Genomic DNA, 22,050 nt, shown 5'->3' on the forward strand with positions numbered 1-22,050 from the left:
CTCTCCCATTTCTCTTCACTCTAACTTTCTTCTCCAGAGAGAAACAGACCCGTAGTTACAGACAGAAAAGGCTCTGGGGTCAGCGTCCCAGTGCAGATGAGACTGTTGGTCTCTTGTTGGACAGCATGAGATCACGTTTGGGAGCCTGATGATTACAAACTCTGTGCGGTCGCACAGGTTACTTAAGGCCCCGAACTGCTGGTGGAGGAGGAGGTCTTTGGGCTGAGAAGCACAGGCCTTCTGTGACTGCTGTCACTTTGGACAGCAATATGGTCGCCAGGAAGAAGCAGTGCCCTCTCTTCCCTGTTCATGGCTTATCTATTCTCTAGGTAGGCCTTGCTTTGGGGTTTTGACCTTGGCCTGTCCACAGGTCTTGCCTTCCTTGGGCCTTCAGAATGGCCCCGTGCCTCTGCCCACCAGCCCTGCTTTGGGAAGGCTTCCCTACCTAGTTTAGACACTCCCATCCACTGCCCTTTCCACACTTTCAGGTCCCACTAGGGGCTTTGTTAAAGAACATGAGTTCTAGCTGCTTTGTGTGTCCCCCTCAGTGGGAGTCCAGCCTCCTCCTCTTTCTATGTGGCATCCATCAGCAGATTAGGAGCGCCTTGAAGACAGGAAAGGCTCTTTCTTCAGACTAGGTTACTTTCGAATTGTACATCTTTCTTGAGGCTCCCTTCGGTGCCGTGGAGGTACCCCAAACATTGCACTAGAGAGGTGTACCCCACACAGGTACTCATGTAGATTCTCAGTCGGGGTTTGGTCCCCAACTCCCCAGGCCCTCCTAGTCCTTTCCTGGTCAGTGACACCAGGTTTTCTGAGTGAGGTGGTTGAGGGAGAGGGAAGTAGGAAGGAGGGAGGGAGGGAGATCGGAACAGCAGGAGCAGTGTGACACCCCACCAGGACTCCAAGCAGGGTCCTGAAGGCCAGGCCCCCATGCCCACCTCCTTGAATCTCCTTGAGCCTCCTCTTGGGTCTGAGGGGGTCCGTGTAGGACAAGCAGCCTCTGGAGCTGAGACTAGGCACTGTAGTGAGGTTGGTCACTCAGGCAGGGTGTGTGACATTTGGTCCTGCCTGGGAGAGGGGAGGGAATGTAAGGAATATCCTGACTCAGCAGTTGCCCCCTCCCAACTCAGATGGGACGTGGGGGAGGCTGACTGCTGAGAAGATGCAGATGGCAGTACCCCATCCCCCCACTCGGGCCATGCCCCTGGGTTGTTGGGAGAGGAAGGCTGGGGCACAGACAGCGTTTGGAAGTCTCCCCAAAGATACTGGGGAGGCAGGGAAGTTGAGTAGGGGTAGAGGGGGGACACGAGGGAGTCTTTAGACACGACTGAGCATCAGTAACAAGCAAAGGAACATCCATCAAAGAAGAGGATTGCTCCTTTGTGAGGGAGTCGGGGACAGTGAGAGGATCCTCCATTCTGCCAGGGGCGATGGCATTTGGGGAAGAAGGGTTTTAGAGGAAGATGTGGCGCATGCAAAAGGTACACGGCTGCCTGCTTGGGCAGAGTCCCAGCACCTTTCCAGAACTCAGTTTCAGGCTTCCTTGAGGCAGGGACAGCTCATAATATCTCCTAATTGCCTGCCAGCCCCTCCATAGGGCTGGGCGCACACAGGCACTCTGCCCGAGCTTAAGTCTGAGTATGGATACATCATTTTTAAGAGCAGTCTTGTCATATCAGGTACCCCCAAATTAAGCTCATAGTCATAATCGCAACTATTTATTGCACGGCAAATCTTCCAAGACTTGATAGGTATAGGCTTACGTAAGACTGACTTATGTAAACTCAGCCCTGACTCAGGCTTGCCAGGAGCCCTGGTGAGTAGTGAGTGGGCACACACACGTGCCAGGCTATGCACTAGAGTAACCCTTGTCCACACACAGGGAGAGCTGAGCTGATGGCACCCTTGGTAGGCAAGTCCTCAAACTTTCCCCTCTTGACATGGCTGCCAAGCAGACACACCTGCTTTGTTTATCCTCGGATGCAAAAGTGAGTCTATTTATGTAAAAATAGACTTACATAGGACTTGCCAGGAATACATAAACACTCATAAGATTTGGGGACCATGAACGTGTATATGTGTGTGTGTGGTGTGTGTGTCTGTGTATACATAGACAGATGTGCAACCATTAGTTGTGTTCAAGTTGAAATCCCCCCCTTTTCTTTTGTGTACGTGTTTGTACACAGCCATGAATGTGGAGGTCCGAGGACTGTGTCGCCTGCTCCTTATTTAGTTTTGAGCTAGGATTACTCACTGGATCTGGAGTTCACTGTCTTGTATAGATGGACTTGGCCAGCTAGCACTCGGACTCTTCCTATCTCTGAACCCCCAGTGCTGGGATTACAGTCACGTGTCAGGGCAACAGCTTTGCCATGGGTTCTGGGAAGTAGACACGGGTCCTGATGCTTTCGTGGCAAACACTTGATTGATTGCGCAATCTTCTCAACCCTCCTTTCTTTTGGGGACACTTAGCCGAGGCTAACCAGGCTTGAACTCCCGATGCTCCGGGCTCCATCTGCAGAGTGCTGGGGTTATAGGCATAGACCACAAGAGCAGTTTCGAGATTCCTAATTATTTGAAGCTAGAAAACTCCATTTTAACCGTAAACACCTTGAGAAAAGTCTGAAGAACAGTGGTTACATGACAGGTAATCCATCCTTGGGGAGAATGTCTGTGACGACGACAATGTCTGCTGAAGTCAGGCATAGTTTGAATTTGCATATTATTAATCTCCATGGTACCTGCCCAAAATTGTACGAACAATACCGGAAGCACGCAGGCGCGTCCTTCACTCAACCGTGTGTGAACCGAGTTCGTTCCAGCATCGTAATTTAGAGGGTTCACCGAGGGGCTCGTCCCTTCTTTAGGTGACATGTTGAACAGGAAGCACTGTGTGCTGGTGGGGCTGTGGAGGGGGCATGGTAGAACACAGTCATTCATTGAGAGAACTTGGGAGAAAGGTGGGGGATAAGGGAGAGCTATGCTAAACTCATCTCCGATATGTAGGTGCTGCAGATCCATTTGAACACAAAGTCAGCATCTGCCCTAGAGTTCTACCTGAGAGGGGAGCGGAGGCTGGAGAGGCAGGCAGGGGACACATTACTACCACACTGATCCAAAGCAGGGAGCTAGGGTTCTGACAGCAGGGAACCAAGGGCAGCTGGGAGGCTCTTCTCAAGGCTGAAATCCCATTTGTTTCCATTACTGACCTATCTCCTCTTGCTTTTTTTTCCCCCTCTAGTTGCTTGCTGAGCCCAGAGCAGTTGCAAATCCCAGAGATCTTTCCCCCACACCCCAAATCCAATGAGTCCCAGAAGAACTGCGGGCCTCATGAGGCAGGATATATAAGATCAGGGCCTGGTGGGAGCAGAAGTGGATGCTTGGGGCCCAGTCCCACTCCCTGACCTCATCTCCTGCTGGGGTGGGGCTGGGGGCGCTGGCTGCACTGAGCCTCCACAGCAGTCTCCTTGGGGCTTCTCAGAGAGAGCATTTGCGAGCAGTGAGGGCAGGACAGGGGCCAGGGGGCAGGGGGCAGCGGGCAGGATGCTTTTTAATTTCTTGTTAGTGATAACAGCTGGAGGACTGCAGCAATTAAGGAGGAAGACTCCCCCAGGATGCCAGAGAGCCCCACGCTCCCACCAGAGCTGTACACAGCTTCCTCCCTTCCTCCCTGTCCATCACCAGCCTCCCCTCTTGGGCCCCCAGAAAGCTGTGGACTGCAGTTTGGAGGAAGAGAGGGACGTGAGCGGGTTCCTTTCTGTGACTTTAGTGGAGCTCACAGTATCAACTCTAAAGTAGGGGAATCTGGATCTGGAAGCCACCTCCCACTTCTCTACCACTAAGCCCCCTGGGGGCTGCTCCAGGCTTTTCTTTGGCACTGGTATTGAGGATTATGTCCAAAAAATGACAAAAAAGCAGCAGGTTAGAGAAACTCACACCTGTACCTGTAATCCCAGCACCAGGGACACTGAAAAGCAGGACCATTGTGAGGTCTAGGCTAATTCAGGCTGCAGAATGAATTCCATGCTAGTGTGGGCTACAGTGTGGGGACCTGTCTCAAAACCAATGACTGGGCTGGGGATGCAGTGGTTGAGTAGACGGAGTGCTTGGTGTGTGCGCGTGAGGACCTGAGTTTGGATGCCCTACATCAATGTGAAGCAGAGTAGAGAAGCATGCATTTGTAAGTGCAGTCCCGGCGGCAGTGTGTGCACATGCGCGCGCACACACATGTGCAAGTGAACCCTGGAAGCCTCCTGACCATTCATGTGAGGAGAAGCAGTAAGCTTCAGGCTCAGGGGAAATGGCAGAGGAAGACACCTGGTATCGATCTCCTGCCTCTGTATGTTCGCACACCAGGTGCACCAGGGATGGGAGCTGCTGGCCGATCCTGCAATTTCACCAAACTGGAAAGGTGGGAGAGGGAGGAACCAAGTATCATCACAAGGATGGAGCTCAGGCACTTGGGGGACGGTGGCGGCAGAGGTGGAAGTCTGATGGGTGCTCGGCGTAGAAAGTGAGTTTGTGTTGTCCAACGCCATCTGTATGCTGCATGTATGCCGTGTGTGTGTGTGTGTGTGTGTGTGTGTGTGATGAAGGCTGAGGCGGGAATTCAAGACCAGCTTGAGCTACAATCATCTCTTTCTCCACTTCCTTCCACTCATCTTTCTCCTTCCTTCCCCTTTCTTTCCTTCTGTCCTCCTTCCCCCTCTCCTCCTTTCTTTCTCTCTCTTCAGCCCTTTTCCTTTTGAAAAATAGTTTTTATTTAATTAATTTATTTATTGTATATATTTGTTATGTGCATTATGTGTGTGCATTATGTGTGTGCAGTACCCATGAAGACAAGAAGAGGGCATCAGAGCTCCTGGAACTGGGTTTGCAGATGGTTGTGAGTCACTATGTGGGTGTGGAAACCAAACCCAGGTCTTCTGAAAGAGCAGCAGGTACTCTGGAACTTCAGAGTCACAACCAGCCCTCTTTTTATGTGGTCTCACAGTGGAGCCTTGGTTGGTCCCAAACTCCTGATGCTCTGCTTTGACTGTCTGAGTTCTGGATTACTTGACATGAGATCTGAATTTTGCTTAAAGAATTTACTCAAATATCAGTACTCCTTCATGATCTTCAGAAGCCGGGCAATTTTTCCAAGCAACTTGCCTATGGTCAAAATGTTTACCTCCTTGTGGGCTATTTGCTGTATGTCTGTCCACGAAGGTGGCTCTTACAGACATGTGGACCATTCTGGAAGCTTTTTAGCTATGGGGGAAAATATCAAAACAAAACTCATTTTAAAAAATTTATAAATGGGGCTGAAGAGATGGCTCTGAAGTTGGAGGAGCATTTTGCTTATTTTCCCAGGCTCAGAGTTCAGTTCCCAGCACCCACAGCATGTGACTCACAACCATTTGCAATGGGATCCAATGTCATTTTCTGGTGTGTGTGATAACAGCAACAGTGTGTACTTATATAAAACAAATAGATCTTTTTTAAAAAGGTGTTTTTTTTGATTATGTGTTTGCGTATGTCTGTGTCAGGGTATGTGCACATGCATGACCACAGCCTTCTGAAGCCAGAGCACTGCTTGAGTTATAGGTGCTTTCAAGCTGTCCAATGTGGGTGCCGGGAACTGGACTCAGATTCTCTGTAGGAGTAGCATAGGCTCTTAATCCCAGAGCTGTCTCTCCAGCCGTGAAGAAGAAGGAGAAAGAGAAGGAAGGAGGGAAGAGGGAGGAAGAAAAAGGGCAAAGGAGGAAGAGAGGAGAAGGAGGAAACATCTTAATGTTTCCTCAAAACACACAGCAGGAAGCTAGACATGGTGGTGCCTTTGATCCCAGCACTCCAGAGGCAGAGACTGATGGGCCTTTATGAGTTTGAGGTTAGTCTGGTCTACATAGTGAGTTCCAGGCTAGCCAAGGCTATATAATAAAACCTTGTCTTATAAACACACAAGTAAACAAACAAACAAATAACATTATAGAACTCACTACATAATAAAACCTTGTCTTATAAACACACACAGTAAACAAACAAACAAATAAATACAATTATAGTACTCACTTTCAAAAGAGACCAGGATTACTGTCTTCTGACCTGCAGGACTCTCGGCTGTAGATGCCATGGTTGTGACTTCCCCACCACCAGCTGCATGCACTGAGCACGCCCCTCCCCTTCTACCTACAAACCAAAGCCAAACGAAAGAGAGGTTGAGAAAGCCTCCAGCTTTGCTTGAGCACGGTTTCAGGATGAAACAGAAGCTGATGCAGGTGTTCAAACTGCCATGGTTTCCTGGAAGTCTTTACTCTATTATTAGAGAATTTGACTATTACCAGGTCAACACAATCAAACCAGGTACGCTGTGGGCTTGCATCCGTGTGTTTTACCAGGACAGCAGTGCTGGAGCCAGAACTGGTAAGGCTCAGCACATACTCACTGCATCTAGGAATCAATGAATGGGCAAACAGGCGGCCTTCAGAATTTTACTGCATTAGAAAACTGTCTGAGAAGCTGCTGGTGGTGTATGCTTTTACAGCCAGCAGGAGGGAGGCAGAGGCAGGGGCATCTCTGTGAGTTGGAGGCTAACCTAACCTATATAACTAGTTCCAGGCCAGCAAGAACTACATAATGAGATCCTGTCTCAAACAGACAAAGCACAATAGTCCCAGGCTGGTGAGACGGCTCAGCAGGCAAACACACCTACTGCCAGTTCTTAATGATGATCCAAGTTCCAGTCCTGGGTCCATATGTAGGAGAGAACTGACTCCCAAAAGTTGTCCTCTGATCTCCATGAGTGTGTAACGGCACACACACACACACACACACACACATACACACACACACACACACACCATATTTTCAGGCCAGCCTTGGCTACATGGAACTAGCAACAAAAACCACTTACTAGTCTTCCATGACACCAAGGCTCTATCAGCCCTGGGAACTAAACAGTATGTGGAAATAACCAAAAGTTATCTAATGCCAAGCCATGTGACAGGAGAGACTGAGCAAACGGGGTAGGTAATAATAGAACTTTTTTTTTTTTTTTGGGTCTTAAACAAGGTGTGGCACCAAATTGTGAGATTGATTTCCTTGTTTGGTGTACACTAAGTCTGAGGTCAAGTCACAATAAAACGTAAAGGCGAAAAAAAATGTTTTCAGCCAAGTTGATTCCTTTGGCTTAGGTGTGTAGGGAATTTTGCCTGTGAGACTGTGGTTTGAGGCCAGCCACTCAAGTCACAGAGGATGCCGCCTTCAGTCTCAGAAGGATGAGGCGGAAGCTGAGAATGGTATACACATGTGATCTCAGCACTGGGGTGGGGATGGGCTGGGGCGGGGGTGGGGGGTGGGGAGGTGGGAGGGGGTGGAGGCTTGGGGGCTAGGGGGCTGGGGGGAGTGGTGGTAGGAGAACTGAGGTAGGAAGACAGTGAGCTAGCTCCAGACCTTGGTCCTAGGAGCTGGGAGGGAAACGACAGTGTGTGACGTCGCTTACAGTCCCTTACTGACATGACATTGTCTACAGCTCAAGCATTTATGATGTCCACACCATGCAGCAGGCACTGTCTCTATATTTGTCTTTTTCCATTACATTGTTATTTGTGTAGCGAATGTGTGCCCATGTGTGGGGGCATGCTTGCCACAGTGTGAACACACAGAAGGTTGACCCTCTCCTTTCACCCCGTGGCTCTCGTGTCCCCGCATCCATGTGTTTTAAACACATCACCTCGTGGAGTATGGATTGTGCCGTGTGGAGCCCTCAGTCTTTTTGAAACAGTCTTGTGTATTTGGCTACCTAAACTCAAAGTAGCCAAAGCTGCCCTTGATCCTGATCCTCCTGCCTCAGCCTCCCAAGTGCTATTACAGTCATGAACCACTGAGCCCATCACTAGCACACTTGAGCCACAGAAAGAGGAGTACAGTAAAATTAATTCCCAATTAGCTTTGACCTGGAGAGACAGGAAAAAGACATAGGTGAATCAAGGAGATGGAGAAGAACACACGTGAATATCCCCCACCCCCACCCCCCGTGCGGGGGTGTGTGGAGGTCAACCTTGTGAAGGAAAACGTGGGATGGAGAGGGACGAGCCACAGGCTCCTGTGATTCCCGAAGAGTCCTGATGTGCTGTACACAGCATTAGATCTAAGATGGCTCCCGGAACACCTGTGAGATAGCACAAAGGTACCGAGGCCAGGGCAGTGGCCGCTTTCTCGCCCTCACTGAAGTCCAAATGGGTGACAATGCCACCCCTCCCCCCCATCAGGCAGGGCTTTCACTGTGATGGTGTGGCGAGATATGATTGGCTGATCATTTAGGGGCTTGGGATTGGCTGGAACACTGTATATAAGCTTATGCTCTGCCCAGTGGTCTCTGGAGTCTGAGTCTGGGGGTTCATCATGTGCTCCCGTCCCTATTTATCCTCCGTCTGGTATAAGGCCAGTAGCAGCCTAATATGATGTCAGAGTCTGAACATCACTCAGTGTGCTCCATCCCATCGCCTAGGCACCGTGTCCTCACGCATAATGGCATAGTACAGTCAGAAGGATGAGGGCCGCCCAGGGAGGGCGGGGAGGAGACCATGGTTTTCATTACAGCACACATGGTTTTCATTACAGCATACTGGCACACAGTAGTTTCTTACTATGATTTCTTTGTGTACATGCATGTGCATATTTTTTGTGTGTGCAGGTGCATCTATGTGTATAGGTTTGCATGCATGTGTGTTCATGTGTGTATGCATGTGTGTACACAGACATATATAGAGGTCAGAGGTTAGCTTTGAGAGTTGTCTTTCAGAAGCTGGTGATCACTTTGTTTCTTTTCTTTTTGTGTGTTTGTGTGAGATGTGTTTGTGTGTGATATATGAGCGTGTAGTATGTTTTATGTATGTGGTGTGTGACGTGTTATGTGTGATGTGTTGTGTGTATGTGTGATGTTTATGTGATGTGTGTGGGTTGTATATGTGATGTGTTGTATGTGTAATGTGTGTTTTGTGTGTGTGTGGTAAATATGGTGTATGAAGTGTGGGTGTGTGTAATGTGTGATGTGTTGTATGTGTGTGATGTGTATGGTATGTTGCGTTTGATGTGCTGTGTGTGGTGTGTATGGTGTGTTGTGTGTGTGATGTGTTCCGTATGTATGTATGGTGTGCATATGGTGTGTATGGTGTGTGAGGTATTGCATGTGTAATGTGTGATGTGTTGTGTGTATGTGTGATGTTTATGTGATGTGTGTGGGTTGTATATGTGATGTGTTGTATGTGTAATGTGTGTTTTGTGTGTGTGTGGTAAATATGGTGTATGAAGTGTGGGTGTGTGTAATGTGTGATGTGGTATGTATGTGTGTGTGGTATGTGTGATGTGTGTGTGTGCATGTGTGTGAGTGTGTGTGGGAGTATGTGTGGTGTGTGCTGTATGTTCAGGTGTGCATGTGTGTGTGTGTAGGTCAGAAGCAGGCATCTGTAGTCTTCCTTGACTGCTTTCTTGTTTTATTTTTGAGCAGAGTCGCTCACTGAACCTGTAGCTCATTAGTTCAACTAGGATTTCGGGGCTGTTGGTGTCTGCACCCCTCCCACAGTCCCGAGCTTACAGACGTCTACCATTGTGCTTGGATTTTTACACAGGTTCTGGGAATCTGAGTTCGTTTATGAGACAGGGTTTCCTGTACGCCTTGTTGTCTTCATTGGGATTGCAAGAGACATGACGGCAGCCAGCCTTTTAGATGTCTTTTGGGGTTCTAACTCCAGTCTAACTCAGTAAGCATTTTGCTGACCGAACTGTCTCTCAGCACACTTAGCCTAATATCCAAACTAAGCTTTTATTATAGGCACTTACAAGTAGCAAGTACCTTGCATCTGTTGGGTTTCAGGCATCCAATGGAGTCTTAGAATTTACCCTTAGGGGCAAGAGTTACTGCTTAAATATTGCTAGCTGACAATGTCCATTTAGTGACTCTAAAGTTGTTAACTTGTCAATCAACCAAGGGACAATTAAGCTACAGAAACTGTCTATAGCAACATAATTGATTTTTCTGATCATTAGAAAAATGAAATGATTTTCAAAAGATTTTTATTTTTATGTGTATGGGTGTTTTGCCTGCATGTATGTCTGTGCACCACATGTATGACTAATGCCCAAGGAAGTGTTAGGTCCCCAGAACTGGAGTTACAGATGATTGCCAAGGGGGTAATAGGAATGGAACCAGGTTCTTTGGACGAGCACCTGGTGCTCTTACCACTGAGCTCTCTAGCCCCTGGGGTATTTTCCCCCCAACCATTTGCTAGATGATGTGAACCCTGGTAAGGGATGAGTACTTGAGAGACATTTTCTGGTTCTGGGATGACTGAGGCTTTGGCCACGCTGAATAGTGTGTGATGGTGTTTGGGACCCAGAGAACTCTAACTTGAAAACATTCACCTCAAGTTCTGATGTCTGCTTGTTTCTTCCAGCACAGGAAGGACCGTCTGGTTTGTTGGTGGTTCAGTTGTTTGAGCTATGGAGGACTGAACCTAGGAGCTCACACCCACAGGGTAAGTATGCAGCCCAGTGGCTCATTTTATCCAAGCTTAAGAATGTCAAGTTTGGAGCCAGAAAGATCTGTGTCTGTCTTACCTCTGGTCTTTATTTGACCTGTGTGTGACCTTAGGCAAGTTATTTTCTCTGTCTTGGTTTGGCTTATAACTGTCTCCTGCCTCCCAGAGTTATCACAGTGTTATTGTTATGTAGCTACTTCCTCTTAATTTGATACACCACCCTAGAGGGACAGTTGCCTAGGTAAGCCTCCAGGTGTTCTAAAAAGAAGTGAGACTTTTTATCCTGCAGGTCAACTTGTTAAAATTCAGGAAACAAACAACTCAAGAGTCTCCAGAAGTCCCTGAAACTGACCAGCTACATTAGTTTCCTCCTCCTCAAGCTTATATTCGCAGCAGGGACTGCTAAGAAACACACTGCAGACAAGTGAATCTGCTTAGAAGAGTCGCTCTGACCAGACCAGCTGCCTGAATGACGGGCCAGCTGAGTTACCTGGAAACAGGCTAGACCAAGCGAGCAACTTGGAAGCGACACTGCCCGGACCTGTCGAGCTGCCTGAAGATTGTGCAGTGAGCTCCAGAGTCCCAGCTTTCGGGAGCCTTGTTGGCTGGGGTGGGCCTTGACAATCCCCGCTGTCTTCCAATCATTTCTGCGTCTGTAACCCCTTACCCATAATCCTTCGAGTAACCCCAGTAAATTTCATTCGTTCACCTCGCTGGGCTTTGTTGGTATCCTTAATTGTTGCTGGTTCCCTACCTGGGGTGAGTAGACATTTGTTCATGTCTCCCTGTTGTGTACGTAGTACACGCTGACTCAAGAGAGACTGCTTCTGCCCGCTAGGGACGCAATTAAAGGCAGTAGTTGCCATGACTATGGTGATCCTTCATAGAGTACAAGGTTGGAGTGTGGCCCAGCAGTAGGATGAGGGCCTTAGCTCCTCCCCAACCCTGAAAACGAGCATAGTAAAAACCTTCCCTAGAACACTGTGGTGCATTCCTAGAATTCCAGCCCAGGGGAGGATCATGAGTTTGAAGTCAGCCTGGGCTACATGAGACTTTGTCTCAAGACAAACCAAGGAGCAAACAGAAGATGGGATTCTCATTCACTCACTAGCCCTTGTTCTGCTCTGGGTGATCCTCCATGGGGTTCGAGATACCTCCAAGTTGTCTTCCAAGATCAGGCAGAAATTCCAACTAATGCTCTCCTTTCTATGACCAAAGGTCCCCCAGAGATGGCACTGCTACATTCATAATCTTTCCCTAGCAAAAGCCCATCTCTCTTTGGAGTCACCTACAACCCAGCCTAACTCTCTGGTCCATGGGTCCTCCAGGAATCTCCTGCCTTAGCCCTGAACCATTCTTCTGTCCTGAGAGGTCCAGTCTGGATAGACAGTCTCCTGTGTGGAGTGTCTTCCTAGGGGCCCAGGGCCTGTGCATAAAATCCATCGGCACATGCCCAGGGGGCAATAAGTCCAGCACTGCTCTCCAGCACCCTCTAGAGGATTTGGGTGACAGCGGGTGAAACACACAGGATGGGGTTTGCAGAGACTGCCCCAGGAGGTTTCCATGGTTAGGTGATTACTGAAGCACCTGAAAAGGCTGTTCTGTGGGCTCAGGTGCAAGGGGATGACCCCACCTCTGTCAGGGCGAGTCAGGCCAGGGTAGCCTGCGTCGTAGTCTTCCTATTCCTTTCTTCCCTCTGTAGACACCCCACCCAGTCTTTCCAGCCCCACACTGGGGCTCAGACTGGCCGGGTATTCTCTCTGTCTCTAGGCCTCTGGCTTACACTGGTGTTACCGCTGGCTTTGCCCTGAGGAAGCCTCGTGGCACTGAGAGATGGATTCAGGGTGTCCAGGACGGGGGTCCTTCTCATCTTCCCTACCAGGACAGGTCCTCTGCATTTCCCACAACCCCTTGCTAAAACCCTCAATGACGCTTGCCCATAACCCTTTATTCAAACTGCTGCCAGCTCTCTGCTCCCCCAGCCTGAAACATTCCTTCGCTACTTGTGCTCTGTGAGGGAGTCAGAGCCCCTGCCTAATGATTCTGCTGAAGCTGTGCTGGGGAGCTAACGTCTTACCTGGCCTCCTCCTGTGAGGCCCCACTTCCTGCCCATCCTGACATTTCATCTTGGCTCCAAATGGGCCTAGAAGTGTCAGATAAACATCCTCCTTCTCTCGTCCCACAAATCCTGCAGAGAGAATGAATTTGGGAGGTCTCTGCTTATCTAACTCCAGCGCTTGCTGCATTTCCGGCTGCTGGTTGGTGGCAATGGACAGGCTCAGGCTGCTGTCCAGACAGTTGGCGGAAGGGGCTGCTTTTCTGTCTCCCTGCCCACCTGGATCTGAGTGATCTTTACAGCACCTTTAAAGGGTTGTCCTGGGGTATCATTTCTGGGCAGACTCTGTGTTCTACAGCCAGCCAACCGGAGTCCCTTAGCGTCTATAGCGTCTCTTCCTGCTTCTGTAGTCACGTACCGGAACCTACTGGAACCAGGGTTAGCAGGCAGTCTAGTCTCTTCTGCCTGGAGGGAGCACTGAGGCATGGTGGGGTGCCAGTCATCCCACCCCAGGGTGGGAATGGGGCCTGAATTTTGTTTTTGAGACAAGAGTCTCATGTAGTCCAGATGGGCCTCCAACTCACTGGTAGCCAAAGATGACGCTTGACTCCCAATCCTCCTGCCGCTAACTTCCAAGTGAGAGAATTAACTCTACCCCACAAGTGCTGTGGTTGCAGGGAGCCACCACCACACCTGGTTTTATGTGGTGCTGGGGATTGAACCCATGGCTCTGTGCATGCTGTGCAAGCTAACTGAGCTCTATGCTCAGGCCCGGGGCTTCGTTCTGAGTGCAGGTGACTTCAGGGCAAGACCCAGTTTTTGGCTTCCTAGGCAGCAGCAGAGTAAAGCTAGAGCTTTAGAAACCCAACTAGTCCACAGGGCTCTTAAGGTTATGCCCAGGGTCGTATCAAGAGGGGATACCGGCCAGGCGTGGTGGCACACGCCTTTAGTCCTAGCACTTGGGAGGCAGAGGCAGGCGGATTTCTGAGTTCGAGGCCAGCCTGGTCTACAGAGTGAGTTCCAGGACAGCCAGGGCTACACAGAGAAACCCTGTCTCAAAAACCCAAAATAAATAAATAAAATAAAAGTGGTGATACTGCCCTTCCTCTCAGCAGCCCTGCTGCAGAACGCAGTGACCCATGTCGTTTTGCCTGGACTAGCTGGGTTTCTGAGAACACTTCTGTTTTTTCTATGGGGCCATGTTGTGGGTGGTGGTGATGGCAGTGGTGTGTGTGTGTGTGTGTATATGTGTGTGTGTGTGTGTTATTAGTTCCGTGGCCTTTAGTGTGGTTAGCTGAGGGACATAAAGGGACAGAAGATTGCTGGGTGGGGGTAAGCTGGAGTGGAGTGGTTCCTTGGGCTCCCATCAGCAGTGGATGAAAGGCAATGTGTCCACCTCTGTCCCCTTAGAGCCTCAGGGTCTTGGGGGAGCCGCTTTGGCACCTCACTCTCTAGAGGTGTGGTGCTAGTCTCCCCAGCTAAGCAGTATGGCCTGCACCCTCAGACGCTGCCCACTCAGGTTCTAAGGGATCACGAGAATTGGGGGTATGAAGACCATCTCTTCTAGACTGTCCCCTACTTCCCAGTGTGTACCCCCAAAAGAACTGTGAAATGAGGAGAAATCAGAGCCTCGTAAAGGCTGAAGCTTGTGACAGTCTCAGAAAGGCAGTTAGCCAACAGAATTGTCCCAGGAATCCTCCTGGGACAAATGACAAGGCCAAGAAGAGGGACAGAGACACTCCAGGAAAGAGAGAAGAGGAAGAGATAGAAAGCGGTTCTGTTTGCTCTAACTGTCCACAGCACAGGCCTGGTGGGTTCTGGCTGCTCTAACTGTCCACAGCACAGGCCTGGTGGGTTCTGGCTGCTCTAACTGTCCATAGCACAGGCCTGGTGGGTTCTGGCTGCTCTAACCATCCACAGCACAGGCCTGGTGGGTTCTGGCTGCTCTAACCATCCACAGCACAGGCCTGGTGGGTTCTGGCTGCTCTAACTGTCCACAGCACAGGCCTGTTGCCCCTTGGGCTGGATTTTCAATCCTGACCCAGCTGGTCATGTTTGCAACCTGACCTGGAACCTGACAGTTCACAACCCCATTCCTCTAGAGGGTGCTGGTGATCAAAGATGGAGTTCCTGCCCCAGAGGCATCTGCAAAGTGATTGTGTTGCACACACCCCTGGGAGGGCACAGGCTTTGGATGGTAACCTGCTGTTTCGCGTGTAGGTCACACTTGCTTCTGGAAATTAAGTGGGAGTCCTAGCCCGGTCCTTCTAAGAGCTGATGAAACCTGGAATCATGTAGATGCAGACCCAAGACAGGACTCAGATGGGTCCTGGGCAGAGAGAGACTGCCTATGTAGTCAGTCTACCTCTGAGCAGAGTGGTCCAAGGTAGGATGAGCACTCAGCTGGCATGCCCCAGTACGGGATAGGCAAAAGGCTGCCTTTGAGTCCCCCCTCCCCCAGCCACATGGCTGCCTGGCTACCTTTTTCCTCTTCTAGGTCCCCTGGGCTCTCCTGCGATGTAGATACCAAAGAGTTGTGCTTGGCACAGCAGATGCTTCCAGTGCCTGAGACACAGCAGGTGCTGAGCGCTTTAGCGCTCTTTCTCAGATGGTGAGGAAGGAGTCCCCTCCCCACTAGGGACGACTAATCGTGCCCTGGCTTGCCTCTGCTGATACTTCTAGGTGTGTTCTGGGAGGGCATGGGTCATAGTTGATATGAAGGGAGATGTAGATAGGGCTGATTGACGAGGGGACCTCAGTGGGGTTTGGTGTAGCTCGTCCTTGCTGTGTGGAGGGATGCTTCTGGGAAGCAGGGAGGAGCCTGGCTGCTTAACTGCTCAGATGTGCACCAGCACCCCTGTGCTGGCACTGCCTGGCTCCCTGGCCAATCAGTCAGCTCTTGTGGCCCGAGCCCCGCGTATCCCAAAGTCACCCGGCTCGGTGCTGGGTAAAATGATCTGGTGGCTTTTCGAGAGGCAGAGAGAAAGATTGGAGTCTAGGTCTGCCTTCTGTTGGGTTTCAGCCAGCTCTGGGCCCCACTTGGCCAGGATCGGGAATTTTCGAACTTCTTTAGTAATGAGCCGTTTCTTCATGTGACATTCCAAAAGAAACATCAATAAAGACAAAGATAAAACCAGGAGCTGTGTCTGCCCACGCTAACCCCGACCACTACCTCTGAGGACCCCAAGAGTATCAGAGCAAGTTTGATGTTCTTCTGGCTCAGAGAGCCTTTGATGAATTGCTTTGCCGCTTATCTAGTAGGAACCAGGCCAGGAAGGTTCTGGAAGCTAAGGGAGGTCTCCTTGTTCCCCAACACCCTACGCTCCTTGCACTTCTGGGTGTGGGAAAGCAGGCAGGATGGTGGGATAGCCCCCTCTGGGGAGCAATCATTAACTGGTGTTATCTTTGTAAGGTGTCTCACGGGGCAGGCCATGAGCCAGGCTTTCACTGACATCCTGGTGGGTCCTGGGGGAAGGCGCCCTTGCTGGCAGGGCCAGACTCATTCCCTAACTGAAGGAATGCATCGCATCCACCTCAGTGACCATTGCGGATATAGTTGCTTCACAGAAAGGCTGAAGCAGAAACCACGCTAACATACCTGCCGGCTCTGTCATCTCCAGTGTACATTATCCAATTGATTTCCACCTTCATTTCTCCCTTCCCTCCCTCTCTCAGCTCTCCCTCCATGTCTTCCCTCTCTTTCTTCCTTTCTGATTTTCTGTGACAGGGCGTCACGTAACTCAGACTGATCTTGAAGGCAAAGCACTATATTGATAGGATGATCTTGAACTCTATCCTAGTTCTTTCTTTCTCTACCTTCCAAATTCTGGGGTTACAGGTATGTAGTCCCTTCTCTTTCCCTTCCCTTCTCCTCCCCTCCTTTCCCCTTCCCTTCCTTTCCCTTCCTTTTCCTCTCCTTCCTCTCCCCTCCCCTCCCTTCCCCTTCTTCACCTGGGTGTGGAGCAGTCTCTTCCCCAGCCTCCCTGACTCTAGGCAGATCCCAGCGGCTCGGGCGATGAGACAGATCAGCACAGGAGTCCGAGGAGGGCAATAAAAAGTGTGTGGGCCGCGCGCTAAGCCTGGAGCTCAGCGCACATACGTCAACTCTCACATCTCTTTATAACTCCGGCAGGCGGGCAGCAGCACTTCCATTTCACAGATAAGAAAACTGAGACTCACAGCTCTGCAAGTAGTGAAAACAGATTTGTGCTCAGCCAGCCGTGTTTTCCCCATTCCTCGGTGTGGGTTGGGTGTGGGTGTTTGGTGCAGCAGGGGCCAAGGCTCCCCCCAGTGACGGGTCCCCAACCAGTGTCTTCCAGTTGGTTGTGTATATGACTAATTCTAGTAATCCCACTATTTGAAAAACCAAGGCAGGAGGATTATGAATTCCAAGCCAGCCTGGGTTATACAGCAAGACCAAAAGATGAAGATAAAACAGAAACAAGGTGAAATCAAAATGGCCGGGGAGGAGACAGAAGAAGGACGTTCCTGCCTTCTGGGGCCTGAAGTTATGTCTCCCCTCCATCGATCAGTGAGTGCTAGGCCCTGGATATCACCATGACATTCCTGCTAGACTCTTTTGAGCTTAAACATTGTTCTCTTCGAGAGCTGTAAGGACACGGGCAACCAGGAGACGTGACATTTGGTGTCAAGGAGCAGTGTCAGCTGTCACTGTCCCCAGTGACTCAGAGCTAGGGAATCTTGCCTACAAGTTGAGGGCCAGCGGCTGGACTGTGAACTGGTGCTGACCAAGGTCACACCGCATGCGGCCTTCTCAGCTCTCCTGGAGGCAGGGACAGAGCTAGAGAAAGTGTCACCCTGCTCTGGGCTCTGGTCTAGCCAAGTGGCCCTGGGCTTGCCCCAGCTTGCTGCTCTTGGGGTAAACGATAGCCCCAGTACTCGATGTATGACTGGACCTACCTCTACTGTCTGGATGGTTATTTTAAAATTCTCTGGGGGCATATTACCTCCTGGGGGGGGTTAATATGTGTGACTGCCAAGAAAGCCGTGTGGAACTGACCCCTGAGAGAACAGTATTGTCCCCTGGGCACTGTCTGGGATGTTTCTTAATATAATCCCTTAGCTGGGCCTATCCTCCGAATCCTTATCCGCAGACTGAGGAGGACCTGGGAGGCAGCCTTATAGAAATCTCTAGAAATCCCTTGTGTCTTCTTTATCCCCAGTTAACCCCCATGGATAAATTCCCGAAACTCCTGCCTTGCCATCAAAACCCAACGGAATGTGTCACCTCCTCCAGGATGGCTTCACTTGTTCCTAGCAATTATGTACCCCTCATCAGTTTAGTCTTTTGCTCACCTATAGATAGGAAACCTTCCCCCACACTGTGGAAAATCAGGGTCCTGCCCAAAACAGAGCTTGCCTGATGAATGTAGCAACTGCTTGGGAGTCTGTGTCCCATGCCACTTCATGCAGGAAGCACTTTGGGCCAGCCGACATGGCTGTTTTGTTGGCTAATGCTGAAAGACCATTCCCCATCTTGCCTTTGGTATAGTATTAGTCTGTCCACAGAAATTCCTCAAGGCAGAAAACCTGTCTCAGAAAAGAAAAAAATGATAAGAAAGAAGAGAAATGAAGACAAGAAGAGGATGATGATGATGATGATGATGAGGATGAGGAGGAGGAGGAGGAGGAGGAGGTGGGGAGGAGGAAAGCTCGATTTTGGTCTTTACTTTTGGACAGGCTGACACAGCTGCCCCATGTCACTGGTTTGAGAAAGGGTCTCAACCTGCAGCCTAGGCTGTCCTTACTTTGTGAAACCCCTGAGTGTTGGGATTACAGGTGAGCACTCCAACGCCCAACCTGACTTTATTTCAGTTCTGACAATTTTCTTCCAGTCTCTGAACAACATTCTCTGAAGATGTCATTGATTCCCCGCCTAGTGGATTGTTCCCTATCATCCCACGATGCTAGGGAAAGATTCATCCTGGTTGGTCTGATTTGAATTGGCTAGCATGAGATTGACAGGGGAAATCCCCACTTCTTTGAGGGTACACTATTTATATAGACTGATAGGTTGAGAGACACAAGTATCTCTTTAGGATATTTTCATTTCTCCCAGGCCTGTGACACTCTGGTGTCCTCTGTCCTGCAGTAACCTGGGGGAGAGAAGATGAATGGACTCTATTCTGGGATGCAGTGTGTTCTGGAAAATGAGCCCCCAGGAAGAACAGGACTAGTGGGACACTTGTCTCTTTCCGTCTTCTTCCGAGATTCCCCGAGGTTTCATTAGGTGACAGTTTTAAGTATGACACTTACTAGGTCCATATCAGTGTAAGGACGACATCGTTGTGGAATGGGTTGGAAGCAATGTGCAGCTCGTGTGGAATCCAGAAGTGACCCTTCCTCTGACTCAGCTTCAGATTGTGTCTCTAAAATGCATGATGGAGGGAGGCGGCCCATCCCTACCCTGATGCGGGTTACTCAGAACCCTTCAGGCCAAGGCGCAATCTTAGCGTGGCTTCAGTGCTTTGGAAAGGGAAATCTGCAATGTTGTTTCTCTGGCTCCCTGTGTACAGGCTCATCGGGGAACCTTATATGGCCATATCATCGTATACATACATATACATACACATATACATATACTATACTATACATATACCATATGTACATATGGTATATGTATATGTACTATACATATACCATATGTACATATACCATATATACATATGCTATACATATACATACATACATATTGGGATAGGAGGAGGAGGAGGAGGCTAAAGCTGTGAAGTTATAGGTCGCTAACCCACCTCAAAGCCTCTTCACTCCTCCAAACCTAGGAATCCTTTACTGAGTCCCTCTTCTGTAGGCCCACGGCCTTTCCCAAGACCATGGTTCCTCATGTTGTGGTGACCTCCCCCCCAGCATAAAAATACTTTTGTTGCTACTTCATAACTGTAAATTTGTTACTGTTGTGGATCATAATGTAAATGCCTGACATGCAGGCTATCTGATGTGCGACCCCGTGAGAGGGTTGTTTGACAATCCCTCCAAGGGTTGGGGGTTGAGACCCACTGCTGGAGAAGGTGGAGACGAGAGAGACGGAAGAGCAGAGCTTTGGGAGTCTTCGGTGTCCACAGCCTTCGTTATACCATGATGAGGGACAGGGCTCCCTGACAAAGAGTTACATTTGGTGTTCTGGGGATGTTGGTGACAGACACGTGAGAGACATTTGGTGGCTTTCCTTTCCAATGCCTCTGAGTTGCATAGAGCAGGGGTCAGGATCAGGTGAGGAAACCCACAGGAGGGCTCTGGGTCAGCAAACATTTGTTAACTACTACTCTCCCTGCTACAAGAGAGCCATGCAGGGGTGACTCAGGACAGGTATGACAGGGGGTGGGCGACATGAGTAGGAGCCAGCTTCTTTCCTCCTAAGATCCTCATAACACTGCTCCATTGGAATTGGGGTACCCAAGAGGTCCCAGCATCCCACTGAGCCTCGGTGCTGTGTGCAGGGGGATGGAAATGGTGGAGTAAGCTTTTTTGGGGGGCAATAGGAAGCTTGTTGAGTTTCCTTCCTCAGAAGCCCAGCAGATCTGGGTGAGGGCTGGGACTACCCTCTCTTCCCACAGGTATCAGAGCCCCCTCCTGTTCCCAGGGGAGCCTAGGAGCAGCTGGGCCAAAGCCCAACCAGGAATTTTTCCAGGCTGGTTCCTATATCCAAGGGTGGGTTGGAGGTGGGGACTTTGGGGAGCTCTTAAGGAAGACAGGAGGAGGTGAAGGGGACTTTGTGGAAAGGGAGGGGACAGAGCCACACAGGCTAAGTGTGCAAGCATAAATAGCCAAGGGTCCTAGGGAGAATGGGGGGGGGTGTGGAGTACATCCTGAACTCTGTTTAGAAGAGGAACTGTGAGCCCAGGCTAGAAATTAGGGAGCCTCCACTGCCACCTTCCCAGGGTTGGTGGCAGTACTGGGCAGCTGGCCTGCCTTCGGTTCTGAATGCTAGAGTAGGTTTGAATCACCACGCAGGCCTGGCCTGCTTCTGCCCCCTTGGCACCCTGGCCTCGGTTCCCTGGCAACATCTGGGTGTGTGTATGGGGTGTGTGATCAGGAGGAACAAGGGCCTCTGTCTGCTCAGCTGTCTCTCCCTCAGAGCTCTGCCAGACTCCACAGTGCATACGTGGGCTTCCACAGGTCGTCTCCCTCCCAGCCACTGACTAACTCCAGAACTGCTCCGCTTCCCCTTCTCAGTGCCACAAATTTGATGCCAAATTCTCTCCAGAGAAGCCTCTCTGGAAACTTCCCAGAAGATCCCATTCACCCCAGGGCCCTAGCTCCTGATGTCTGCACATCAGACAAGGGCTCAGACAAGTATACTTCCCCCGTAAACCCTCTCCCCTATATAAACCTAGAGTTATGCTTCCAAGGTCAAACACGCAAGCGTTGTGTGTGTGTGTGTGTGTGTGTGTATGTGTGTGTGTGTGTGTGTGTGTGTGAGAAACATGTAACTATTTGGGAACTCAACGTCTGCCATGCTCAAGAGTCAACTCTCACCCCCTTCCCGTCGCCATTTGAGCCAGAGTTGGGGTGTGCATAACGTAGTCACTAGGGGGCGCTCGGCCATCACGGGGAGATCGTGAACTTGGGCGAGCCGAGTCTGCGTGAACGAGGACGCTTGTGTCAATGTGAGTGCGTGCGTTCATATGTGTGTGTGTGTGTGTGTGTGTGTGTGTGTGTGCGTGCGTGCGCGCGCGCGCGTGTGTAGTGTGTATGTGAGGTGGGGGAGAAGGCCAGGGGTCACTCCGGGTGTCCCCTTCCCCATACGTCCCTGCCAGCTCTCCACCTTCCCCCCACTTTCTCCTATATTCCTGGGAAAGGGAATTGTTCTTAGACTCTGTCCGCATATAACCTCACTCTCCTGTCTCCCCTGATTCCCAACACTCTGGGATCTCCAATGTGTCCCTGAGCCCAGTTTGAAGGGGTGCACAGATAATTTCCAGGCTGTGGACCCTGGTAAGGGGTTTAGCTTTCCATTTCGCAGAAGTGGCCTAGGGGCTCCTGAAAGGCGGTGCCTAGCTCGGCCTGGCCTCGCCCCCGGGGCGGGTCTGGGGCGGGGCCTTTGGGGGCGGGGCCACATTTCCTTTTTTTTCCACCGCTGTTACCGGTGAGAAGCGCAGAGGCTTGGGGCAGCCGAGCTGCAGCGAGGCCGCGGCGCTGGGGGCGAGCTGAGACGCGGCAGCGGAGCTCTGTCGCGAGACGCAGCGACAAGGCAGACTATTCAGCGGACTCACCAGCCAGGGAGTCTGTGCTCTGGGATTTGATATTCAAACCTCCTTTTTTTTTTTCCTTAAACTGTATTGTTTTACGCTTTAATTTATTTTTGCTTCCTATTCCCCTCTTAAATCGTGCCAACGGTTTGGGGAGGCTGCTCCTTCACTCCCTCAAATCACTTCGGATTTTGGAAATCAGCAGAGGAAAGAGGTAGCAAGAGCTCCAGAGAGAAGTCAAGGAAGA

General features: G+C 50.3%; 1 long non-coding RNA gene across 1 annotated transcript; it reads right to left on the reverse strand.

Annotated features, from left to right (window-relative positions):
* Nucleotides 1-1,708: 1,708 nt before the first annotated feature.
* Nucleotides 1,709-6,150, reverse strand: LOC127692344 (uncharacterized). The gene is made up of 2 exons (XR_007979443.1): nucleotides 6,055-6,150; nucleotides 1,709-2,908 (listed from the first exon to the last, which is right to left on the reverse strand). It is a non-coding gene; the product is annotated as an uncharacterized LOC127692344 (long non-coding RNA).
* Between the last annotated feature and the right edge of the window lie 15,900 nt (nucleotides 6,151-22,050).

Source organism: Apodemus sylvaticus, chromosome 9 (genome assembly GCF_947179515.1).
Source record: "Apodemus sylvaticus chromosome 9, mApoSyl1.1, whole genome shotgun sequence".
Lineage (NCBI taxonomy): Eukaryota > Metazoa > Chordata > Mammalia > Rodentia > Muridae > Apodemus > Apodemus sylvaticus.